General features: G+C 43.8%; 1 pseudogene; it reads left to right on the top strand.

Annotated features, from left to right (window-relative positions):
* The first annotated feature begins 9,735 nt into the window (after positions 1-9,735).
* LOC119350252 lies at positions 9,736-10,713 on the top strand (annotated as a pseudogene).
* Positions 10,714-11,196: the final 483 nt, after the last annotated feature.

Here is an 11,196-nt window from a genome sequence, read left to right as displayed (position 1 = left end):
AAGTACTACTTTATTTATTTATAGTAAGTGCTTAGTAGTTGAACTAGTTGATTTAATTAATAAAACTACTTTATTTAACTATATATAGAAGTAGTTCCCGCATCGGCGTCGGCGATGCCTATCCCGCATCCTCGTCGTCGTCGACTTGGCGGTGGAGGCCTGCTTGATCAGGGCCATGTTCGGGATTGGGCTCCACTGGGCTGGTATTGGGAGGTGCTACCTTCCAGGGGACGTAGGTTGGTGAGGAGGCAGCCCGTTGTTGACCCGATCCTTGTTTGGTGGCGGTCGCGTGGGCCAGTGACGGTGCCGAGGCTTCCAGACACCGCGGAGGTGGTACGTCACCGTGTCAGCGAGCAGGACGAGCACGTCCGTCGCTACATGGTTGCATTGGAGGGCAGGTTCGACAATACATGGCAGGTTTTTCAGGGATCTCACTGGAGCTATGATCCTTTGATGGTTCCTTATCTTTAGGTGTCCACCGCCCACGACGATACCCATCGGGTGCTATGGTTCTAGTTGTATTAGTGATGCTATATGTAAGATAGTATTTGAGGAGTACTAGTGATAATATTCGACGATGTACGGACACAAGATATGATGTACTTTTGCTTATAATTGAATGCATGCTAATTTGAATACTACTTTATTTTATGATTTGGTTTTGCTTATTGAATGCTCATATTGGAAAAGTACTCCTACTTTGAATGCTAAAATTGGAGAGCACTATGCAGAAATCTAGGAGCCCCCTCCATCATCCACGCTATCGTGGGGGTAGCGTCTCCTTCATTCCCGTGTGCTAGACAATTTGGTGTAATAATGCACTCGGGAATGAAAGGAGAAGCTACGTACCATCACCGATAGTCAACCCGTGATTAATAGTAATGATCTAATTTAGGTTTTTTAGTACATATATTTAATTGTACAAGTTTAATATTTGAATTATGAACATAGGCCGGAAAGTTCGTACTCGGACGACGAAAACCGCCCGGGGGAGTGCGACTGGTGCCACGACGACCGAGGTATGTGCGACAGGTTCATTGAGCTGGACGAAGATCGGCGCTTCAGCATTAAGCTTGAGGAGACCTTCGATGTTCATACGGTACGCAACGACGACAATAGTTTTTTTTCGTAATTAAGCACGACTTCAACTATTTTAACGTGTATTTTTCATCTTTTCCAATTCGACTAGCTTATCCCATGCTATGCAAGACGCTATGTCTTGGAGAGGATGGGTTTTGAAGACCATGAAAGTATGAAAACCAAAAAAATTCTCCTAAGGACCCATCATGGTGTGGATTTTAAAGTAAAGTTGTACAATGCTGAGAGTGTAACCCACTTTGGTTGCAAAAATTGGGAAGCACTTTGCAAGATGTATGGTTTTGATGAGGGTATGCTTGTCACCATGGATCTTAGTGATCCTACAATCGAGCGAGACAATATGGACATTTGGGTCCTTGTGGATACACCTCCAATTCTTCCCCCATATGAGCTTAACATAGTTATTAAGTAATTTATATTGTATATTTTAAAATAGTTGACAGCTTATTTCCATTGACAGCTTATTTTCATTCTTCAAAGAATGTGCGGAAGATGGTAGACAAAACCCACTACACCGATGGCTCCGAATTAACTTATAAGGAGAAAAATCATTTGATAGCATTTTGTACTGATCTTGAGAATTACAATGTCTACAATCGAACTCCTTAACATTATGGTCAATACGTGCCGCTAGTGCACATGTTGAACTGCGGTAACTACCATGGAGATACCCTGCTAAGATTTTTTTACTATTACGACATCCGTGCATCTTTTTGCATACTTCTAAAACTAGTACATCATTGCTAACTACGAAGTTATTACTATGTTTTTCAACAGATAACCCCGAATGATTGTGTGCCTCATCTGATGTATACGCACGGTCGCCTTGATGTTTTGAACATACAACCAGGTCGTCCTATGAATCTCAACTGTCCATACTGGATTTCTAAAAGAAGTGGAGACATGACAATCAAAGAATGAAAAAAATGTATGGACAGTCATAACGAGCTTCTTGGAAGCAAAAGGAAGCGAAGCGCAAGAATTGGAGACAGGATGATCTCCATTCTTCATAATGGAGAGTCAGGGTCTATATTGTTTTATGCTATTTTACCTTAAGGGTGTTTAGGTCCTACCTGATACTGATGATCATGTGCTAAGAACAATTATATAGGGTTGGGTTCGATGACTATGAGGATGATGATCGTATGACTTATTATTAATAACGAGTAGAAGTTGTATGATGATGCATGATTAGTAGGACTTGTTATTATATATGATGATGTATGATGCGAGCATGCATGAGTTATTATATATCAGCGGGTGAAATGAACATAGCAGTAGCGTTGGTAAACCAAGGACGAAGATATAAGAGAGGACACTTCTCTCTATTAGCTAGCTAATAACAACCTAAAATTAACCCCCAAAACCCCTAAACCATCCACTTTTTCTAAAAAGAAAAAGAAAAACCTCAGCTCCAGCCAGCTGCTGACGCGTGGAAGCCTTTTGGTCCCGGTTTATGTCACCAACCGGGACCAAAGGCCCCCCTGCCTGGGCTGCCCGCAGCGGCCACGTGGATGCCCATCTGTCCCGGTTCGTGTAAGAACCGGGAATAAAGGGGGGAGGCATTAGTAACGACCTATTAGTCCCGGTTCAAGAATCGGGACTAAAGGCCCTTACGAACTGGGACAAATGCCCTGTTTTCTACTAGTGATTGACAACCCCTTTATTGCGTTGGTTGCGAGTTCTTTGTTTGTTTGTGTAGGTGCGTGGGACTTTTGAGGAGCCTCCTACTGGATTGATACCTTGGTTCTCAAAAACTGAGGGAAATACTTACGCTACTATTGCTGCATCATCCTTTCCTCTTCAAGGAAAACCAACGCAAGCTCAAGACATAGCAAGAAGGATTTCTGGCGCCGTTGTCGAGAGGCTTCCACAAGTCAAGTCAAGATTCGACCTCCCGCCAACGTGCGATTTCTAGCACCGTTGCCGGGGAGGTCTTCGCTCAAGTCAAGACATACTAAGTACCCATCACAAACCCATCTCTATCGCATTTACATTATTTGCCATTTACCTCTCGTTTTCCTCTCCCCCACTTCACCCTTGCCGTTTTATTCGCCCTCTCTTTCCCAATCTCCTCCTCTTTTTTTCGCTTGCCTTTTTCCATTTGCCCGTGTGTTAGTTCGTTTACCTTGTCGTCATGGCTAGTCCTCCTATCCTTATTATCACTCCCGAACATGAAATTCTCAATTTTAAGCAAAGGAAGGGAGAAAATTTAAAAGATGCTTGGCATAGAATTTGCAATGCCCAATATAAATCTTCTAGGAAGCTTTCTACTTCCGTTCTTCTCCGCAATTTTTATGTAGGCATCACTCCTTGGAATAGATGTGTTCTTTATATTTCTACCGGAGGTGATTTCAAGAGTAGCCATACGTTTGATGCTTATAATGCTATGTTAGATTTGTTTGGCCCACCACCTCTTTTGGTCAATGGAACTGTTTTAACTTTAGAACACGTTATGCAATGGCTTGAGATTATTGAAAATAAAATTGCCACTTTTGAGTTGATTGAAAATTTGGATAAAAAGATTCATAATCACATCACCCAATATGGATCTAGGGTTGGAGTTACTTTGAAAAATCTTAAAGAAAAAGAACCTATAGTCAACGAAAAAATAGATCTAGACTCTGCTAGAATAGGTAAACTTGAGGATACCATTACAAACTTAGGTTCCGCGTTTTCCTCCATGAAAAACACTCCAAAATCCCCTACTAAAACTGCCAAGTTTATTTATGTTCCTAAAAATAAGGGTGAATCTTCTAGTAAGGGAGACACGGATCTCAAATCCATAAGTGTTCATCCCAATTGTCTCTCTATCGTTAAGGAACCTTTTGCTACCAACGAATTTCTTGAATCTTTGCCTAAAGGTTTTACCATTGCTAAAAAGGGAGAAGCCCTTAGAGATCATAGGTGCTCTATTGATGAATTTAGTGCCAAATATGGCACTCGTTAGATCTTTCTTCGCTTTTATGCCTAGCTAGGGGCGTTAAACGATAGCGCTAGTTGGGAGGCAACCCAATTTTCTTTATGTTTTTTGTTTTTGCTCCTGTTTAGTATTAAATCTTTCTTCTACCCTCTGTTTAGATGTGTTTTTATATTTTAATTAGTGTTTGTGCCAAGTAGAACCTATAGGATAACCTATGATGATAGTTGATTTGATTCTGCTGAAAAACAGAAACTTTGCGCGCACGAATTTAGTTTTTTTAAATCACAGAAACGTGCTTTTGCGTTTATTCTTTTTTCTGATGATCACTAAACAAATTGTACAGGACTTCCTATTTTGGTAGGATTTTTAGAGTTCCATAAGTTTGTGTTAGTTACAGATTGCTACAGACTGTTCTGTTTTTGACACATTCTGTTTTTCGTGTGTTGTTTGCTTATTTCGATGCATCTATGGCTAGTAAATAGTTTATAAACCATAGGGAAGTTGGAATACAGTAGGTTTAACACCAAAATAAATAAAGAATGAGTTTATTACAGTACCTTATGTGGTGGTTTTGTTTTCTTTCACTAACGGAGCTTATAAGATTTCCTGTTGAGTTTTGTGTTGTGAAGTTTTCAAGTTTTGGGTAAAGCTTTTATGGACTATGGAATAAGGAGTGGCAAGATCCTAAGCTTGGGGATGCCCAAGGCACCCCAAGATATTCAATAATAGACAAAAGCCTAAGCTTGGGGATTACCCGGGAAGGCATCCCCTCCTTCGTCTTCGTTCATTGGTAACTTTACTTGGAGCTATATTTTTATTCGTCACATGATATGTGTTTTGCTTGGAGCGTCGTGTATTATATTAGTCTTTGATTTTTAGTTTACCACAATCATTCTTGTTGTACACACCTTTTGGGAGAAGCCTATTTGATTAGAATTTGCTAGAATACTCTATGTGCTTCACTTATATCTTTTGAGCTTGATAGTTTTTGCTCTAGTGCTTCACTTATATCTTTTAGAGCACGGTGGTGACTTATTTTTTTAGAAATTAATAGTCTCTCATGCTTCACTTATATTATTTTGAGAGTATTTTAGAACAGCATGGTATTTGCTATGGTTATATAATTGGTCCTAGAATGGTAGGCATCCAAGTTGGGTATAATAAAACTATCATAGGAAGTGAATTGGATGCTATGATCAATTTGATACTTGATAATTGTTTTGAGATAGGGAGGTAGTGATATTAAAGTCATGCTAGTTGGGTGATTATGAATTTAAAGAATGCTTGTGTTGAACTTAGCAAGTCTCGTAGCATGCACGTATGGTTAAACTTGTGTAACAAATTTGAAACATGAAGTGTACCTGGCTTGTGCATCCTTATGAGTGGCGGTCGGGGACGAGCGATGGTCTTTTCCTACCAATCTATCCCCCTAGGAGCATGCGCGTAGTACTTGATTTTTGATGACTTCTAAATTTTTGCAATAAGTATATGAGTTTTTTTGACTAATGTTGAGTCCATGGATTATACGCACTTTTACCTTTCCGCCATTGCTAGCCTCTTCGGTACCGTGCATTGACCTTTCTCACCTTGAGAGTTGGTGCAAACTTCGCCGGTGCATCCAAACCCCGTGATATGATACACTCTATCACACATAAACCTCCTTATATCTTCCTCAAAAAAGCCACCATACCTACCTATTATGGCATTTCCATAGCCATTCCGAGATATATTGCCATGCAACTTTCCACCATTCCGTTTCATCATCATCATGACATACTTTACTTTTGTCATATTGCCATTCCATGATCATGTAGTTGACATCGTATTTGTGGCAAAGCCACCATGCATAATTTTTCATACATGTCACTCTTGATTCATTGCACCATCCCGGCACTCCGCTGGAGGCATTCATATAGAGTCATATCTTGTTCTAGTTTCGAGTTGTAATTCATATGTTGTAATCAATGGAAGTGCGATGATCATCTTTATTAGAGCATTGCCCAAAGGAAAAAAGAAAAAAAAGAAGAAAGGCCAAAAAAAAGAAAGGCCCAAAAAAAGAAAAAAAGGAAAAAAAGGAAAAAAATAAAAAAATAAAAAGGGAAATGTTACTATCTCTTTCTCCACACTTGTGCTTCAAAGTAGCACCATGTTTTTCATATAGTGAGTCTCATAAGTTGTCTTTTCCATACTAGTGGGAATTTTTCATTATATAACTTGGCTTGTATATTCCTATGATGGGCTTCCTCAAATGCCCTAGGTCTTCGTGAGCAAGCAAGTTGGATGCACACCCACTAGTTTTCTTTTGTTGAGCATTCATTTATAGCTGTAGTGCATCCATTGCATGGCAATCCCTACTCCTCATGTTGACATCAATTGATAGCCATCTCCATAGCCCGTTGATTATCCTCGTCAATGTGAGACTTTCTCCTTTTTTGTCTTCTTCACACAATCCCCATCATTATATTCTATTCCACCCATAGTGTTATATCCATGGCTCACGCTCATGTATTGCATGAAGGTTGAAAAAGTTTGAGATTATTTAAGTATGAAACAATTGCTTGGCTTGTCATCGGAGGTATAGAAGTTGGGAACATCTTTGTGTGACGAAAATGAAGCATGGCCTAACTATATGATTTTGTAGGGATGAACTTTCTTTTGCCATGTTATTTTGAGAAGACATGATTACTTTGATTAGTATGCTTGAAGTGTTACTATTTCTTTTATCAATATGAACTTTTATTTTGAATCATTTGGATCTGAACATTCATGCCACAATAAAGAAAATTACATTGAGAATTATGCTAGGTTGCATTCCACATTAAAAATTCTCTTTTTTATCATTTACCTACTCGAGGACGAGCAAGAATTAAGCTTGGGGATGCTTGATACGTCTCCAACGTATCTATAATTTTTTATTGTTCCATGCTATTATATTACCCCTTTTGGATGTTTATGGGCTTTATTTTACACATTTATATCATTTTTGGGACTAACCTACTAACCGAAGGCCCAGCACATATTGTTGTTTTTTTGCCTATTTCAGTATTTCGAAGAAAAGGAATATCAAACGAAGTTCAAACGGAATGAAACCTTCGGGAGCGTGACTTTTGGAACAAATGTGATTCAGAGGACTTGGAGTGCAAGTCAAGAAGCAGCCAAAGCTTCCACGAGAGAGGAGGGCGCCCCCCCCCCTATAGGGTGCGCCCCTATCTCGTGGGCCATGGGCGTCCACCGACGTACTTCTTCCTCCTATATAAGCCTACGTACCCCAAAAATATCCAGGGAGCCAACAAAACACAATTTCCACCGCCGTAACCTTCTGTATCCGCGAGATCTCATCTTGGAGCCTTCGCCGGCACTCTACCGGAGGGGAAATCGACCATGGAGGGCTTCTACATCAACATCCTTGCCCCTCCGATGAGTTGTGAGTAGTTTACCACAGACCTACGGGTCCATAGTTATTAGCTAGATGGCTTCTTCTCTCTTTTTGGATCTTCTCTGAATTCTTTTACGTATGATTGAGTTATCTTTGCAAGTCTCTTTGAATTATCAGTTTGGTTTGGCCTACTAGATTGATCTTTCTTGCTATGGGAGAAGTGCTTAGCTTCGGGTTCAATCTTGCGTTGTCCTTACCCAGTGACAGAAAGGGTTGCAAGGCACGTATTGTATTGTTGCCATCGAGGATAAAAAGATGGGGTTTATACCATATTGCTTGAGTTTATCCCTCTACATCATGTCATCTTGCTTAAGGCGTTACTCTGTTCTTATGAACTTAATACTCTAGATGCAGGCAGGAGTCAGTCGATGTGTGGAGTAATAGTAGTAGATGCAGGCAGGAGTCGGTCTACTTGTTGCGGACGTGATGCCTATACACATGATCATCCCTAGATAATCTCATAATTATTCGCTTTTCTATCAATTGCTTGACAGTAATTTGTTCACCCACCGTAATACTTATGCTATCTTGAGAGAAGCCACTAGTGAAACCTATGGCCCCCGGGTCTATCTCTTATCATATTTGCTTCCAATCTACTTTTATTTGCATCTTTACTTTTTGCATCTATACTATAAAATACCAAAAATATATTTATCTTATCATACTATCTCTATTAGATCTCACTTTCGCAAGTGGCCATGAAGGGATTGACAACCCCTTTATTGTGTTGGTTGCGAGTTCTTTGTTTGTTTGTGTAGGTGCGTGGGACTTTTGAGGAACCTCCTACTAGATTGATACCTTGGTTCTCAAAAACTAAGGAAAATACTTATACTACTATTGCTGCATCACCCTTTCCTCTTCAAGGAAAACAAACGCAAGCTCAAGATGTAGCAACACCCGATCCCAGGCTACCAGGCAATGCCCACCTTGCACATTGTGACACCCCTTCCATAGAAATCCACGGCATATCTTGTTGGCCGCGGCAATGGTTTTGACCGGCAAGTCAAGCGCCATCATAGCATGAATTGGCATGGAGGCCAGGGTAGTGCGCAGGAGCTCCAACCTTCCCGCACGAAAGAGAAGCCTGGCCTGCCAGGAAGGCAGACGATCCGCCATCTTATCAATCAAGTATTGTAGCTGGGCCACTGAAACCTTCCGCAAACCAAGCGGTAGCCCAAGATATTGGAAGGGCCAACTCAGCACCTGGCACTCCAACTCGGTGGCGATCTGCAGAATTTGCTCATCAGTGCATCTAATAGCGTGGGCGGAGCTCTTTATCAGGTTGGTGTGCAGCCCTGTAGCCTGACCAAAGTCACGTAACAACATGGTGCATGCCCTGAGACTTTGCAAGTCTGGTTTGATGAAGGTGACCACATCATCGGCATAAATGGATGTGCGTTGGCGGAAGCCTGTGGGCGCAAGCGGCTGCAATACACCCGCCATCATGGCCGAACCCAACAGGTGGTGAAGTCTCCATGACCAGGACGAACAAGAGTGGCGACACCATATCTCCTGGCCATAAGCCCTGCCGGTTGTATATGATCTCACCATGGATACGTTCAGCATCACCCTGGTAGAGGATGATGCAAGCAACCTGGTGATCCACGAAGTCCATTTGATGCCAAAACACATATGTCGTAGGACGTCCATCAGGAAAGCCCAATCCACCGTGTCAAAGGCTTTAGTAATATCTAGCTTGAGCATAACCGCTTCCTTCTTAGTCGCATGCAACTTTCTGGCCATTCCTTGCACCAACATAAAGTTTTCATGGGGCCATCTTCCTTTGATGAACGCGCTCTGATGTGGCTCAACCAAGCCCGGCATCTCATCAGCTAGCCGGATCGCCAAAACTTTGGCCTCCAACTTCGGGAAGCTATGAATCAAGCTTATTTGCCGAAACTCCCGTGTCTCCAGCGCGGCGGGAGATTTAGGAAGCAACGTTATGAATACTTGATTGATGAAGTAAGGCCACGGAAATCCAACCTCTCTAGAGAAGCAAATGCCTCCATCACATCCTCTTTGATGATCAGCCAACATGCCACATAGAATCTAGCCGGGAAGACGTCAGGTCCCGGCACTTTGTCGAGCCCTTGTGCGCACACTGCCGTCAGCACCTCTTCCTCGGAGAAATCACCATTGAGGTGGTTTAGGTCTTTGCGTGTGATGTCGCTTGAGATGGTCGGTGTTTCCCCAAGAAATAACGAAGGATGCAGCACAGCAACGGTAAGGTATTTCCCTCAGTGATAAGACTTCTCACGCGTACTGTAGGGTTAAAAACATGCTGATGATTTTTGACACTGTTGGGTTGCAGGAACGTGCGAATGAGCCCATCTTCCAGGCGCAGCTGATGAGGTACGCGTGCGGCGATCTGGTGATCGGCACCGCCTGCCATCACCAGGTGGCCGACGGTCAGTCCATGAGCGTCTTCTACACCGTGTGGGCCAGCACCGTCCGCACCGACTCGGCAGTCCTCATGTCGCCGTTCGTCGATCGCTCGGCCACCGTTGTCCCCCGAAGCCCGCCGACGTCGGCGTGTGATCACCGGAATATCGAGTTCAAGGGCGAGCGCAGCTCCAGTCACTCCTATGGTGTCCTCCCCATGGACAGGATCAAGAACCTGGTCGTGCACTTCCCGGCCGAGTTCGTCGCCAACCTCAAGGCCCGTGTGGGCACGCGCTCCAGCACGTTCCAGTGCCTCCACGCGCACGCGTGGAAGAAGATCACGGTGGTGTGGGATCTGGCGCTGGATGATTTCACGCAGGTGAGGGTCGTCGTCAACTGCCGCGGCCACGCAAAGCCTCCCGTGCCCATGGACTTCTTCGGGAACATGGTGCTCTGGGCGTTCCCGAGGATATAGGTTCGGGACCTCCTGTCCAGCAGCTACCCAACGGTGGTCGCCGCCATCCGGGACGCTGTCGCGCTCGTCGACGGCGAGTACGTCCAGTCGTTCATCAACTTCGGGGAGGCGGAGCGCGGCGTTATTGAAGACGGCAGCGAGGAGCTAGCATCGACGGCAGCGACGCCAGGGAGAATGTTTTGCCCTGACCTGGAGGTTGACAGCTGGCTCGGGTTCCGCTTCCACGACCTCGACTTTGGGTGCGGGCCGCCCTGCGCGTTCCTACCGCCGGACCTTCCCATCAAAGGAATAATGATCTTCATGCCGTCCTGCGACCCCAAGGGCGGTGTCGACCTCTTCATGGCGCTCGATGACCAACACGTCCAGGCTTTCAAGCAGACCTGCTATTCTATGGACTAGTCATTCAGAGACCATATAGTATACTCGTATAGATATGCACAAGAGAGTAACACAACAAAAATATACTTTGCTCCCTAAGAACTGCCTCCTTGGTTTTTTTTCCTTGCTTAACTGCATACTTGGATCATTGGCTTGTACTCATGTAATCATAGTCTCATAACGATTTTTTGTCCAAAAGGACCCCTTCCCTTATGGATTTTTCAAAAAAGACCACATGTGAAATGGATTGACAAAAAGGACCGGCCCAGCCGTGGTGGCAAGCGCGACGGGCGACAAGTGTAGCCTGCCGCCACGCACGATGGTGGCCAGACCTGCTGCCACGCTGCCAGGCGGCGTCTTCACCATAACAGGAATCCTGCGGTTGCTATTGCCGCGACGGAACGGACAACTCTTGTGGGCCCTGCCGCCACCCGCGTTGGCGACCGCCTGCAGCTGCTGCTCCCAGCCGACATGCCGCACTGTGGCAGACGGCGCTAATTTTGA

Source organism: Triticum dicoccoides, chromosome 1B (assembly GCF_002162155.2).
Source record: "Triticum dicoccoides isolate Atlit2015 ecotype Zavitan chromosome 1B, WEW_v2.0, whole genome shotgun sequence".
Lineage (NCBI taxonomy): Eukaryota > Viridiplantae > Streptophyta > Magnoliopsida > Poales > Poaceae > Triticum > Triticum dicoccoides.
This window is presented reverse-complemented; position numbering and strand designations above follow the sequence as displayed.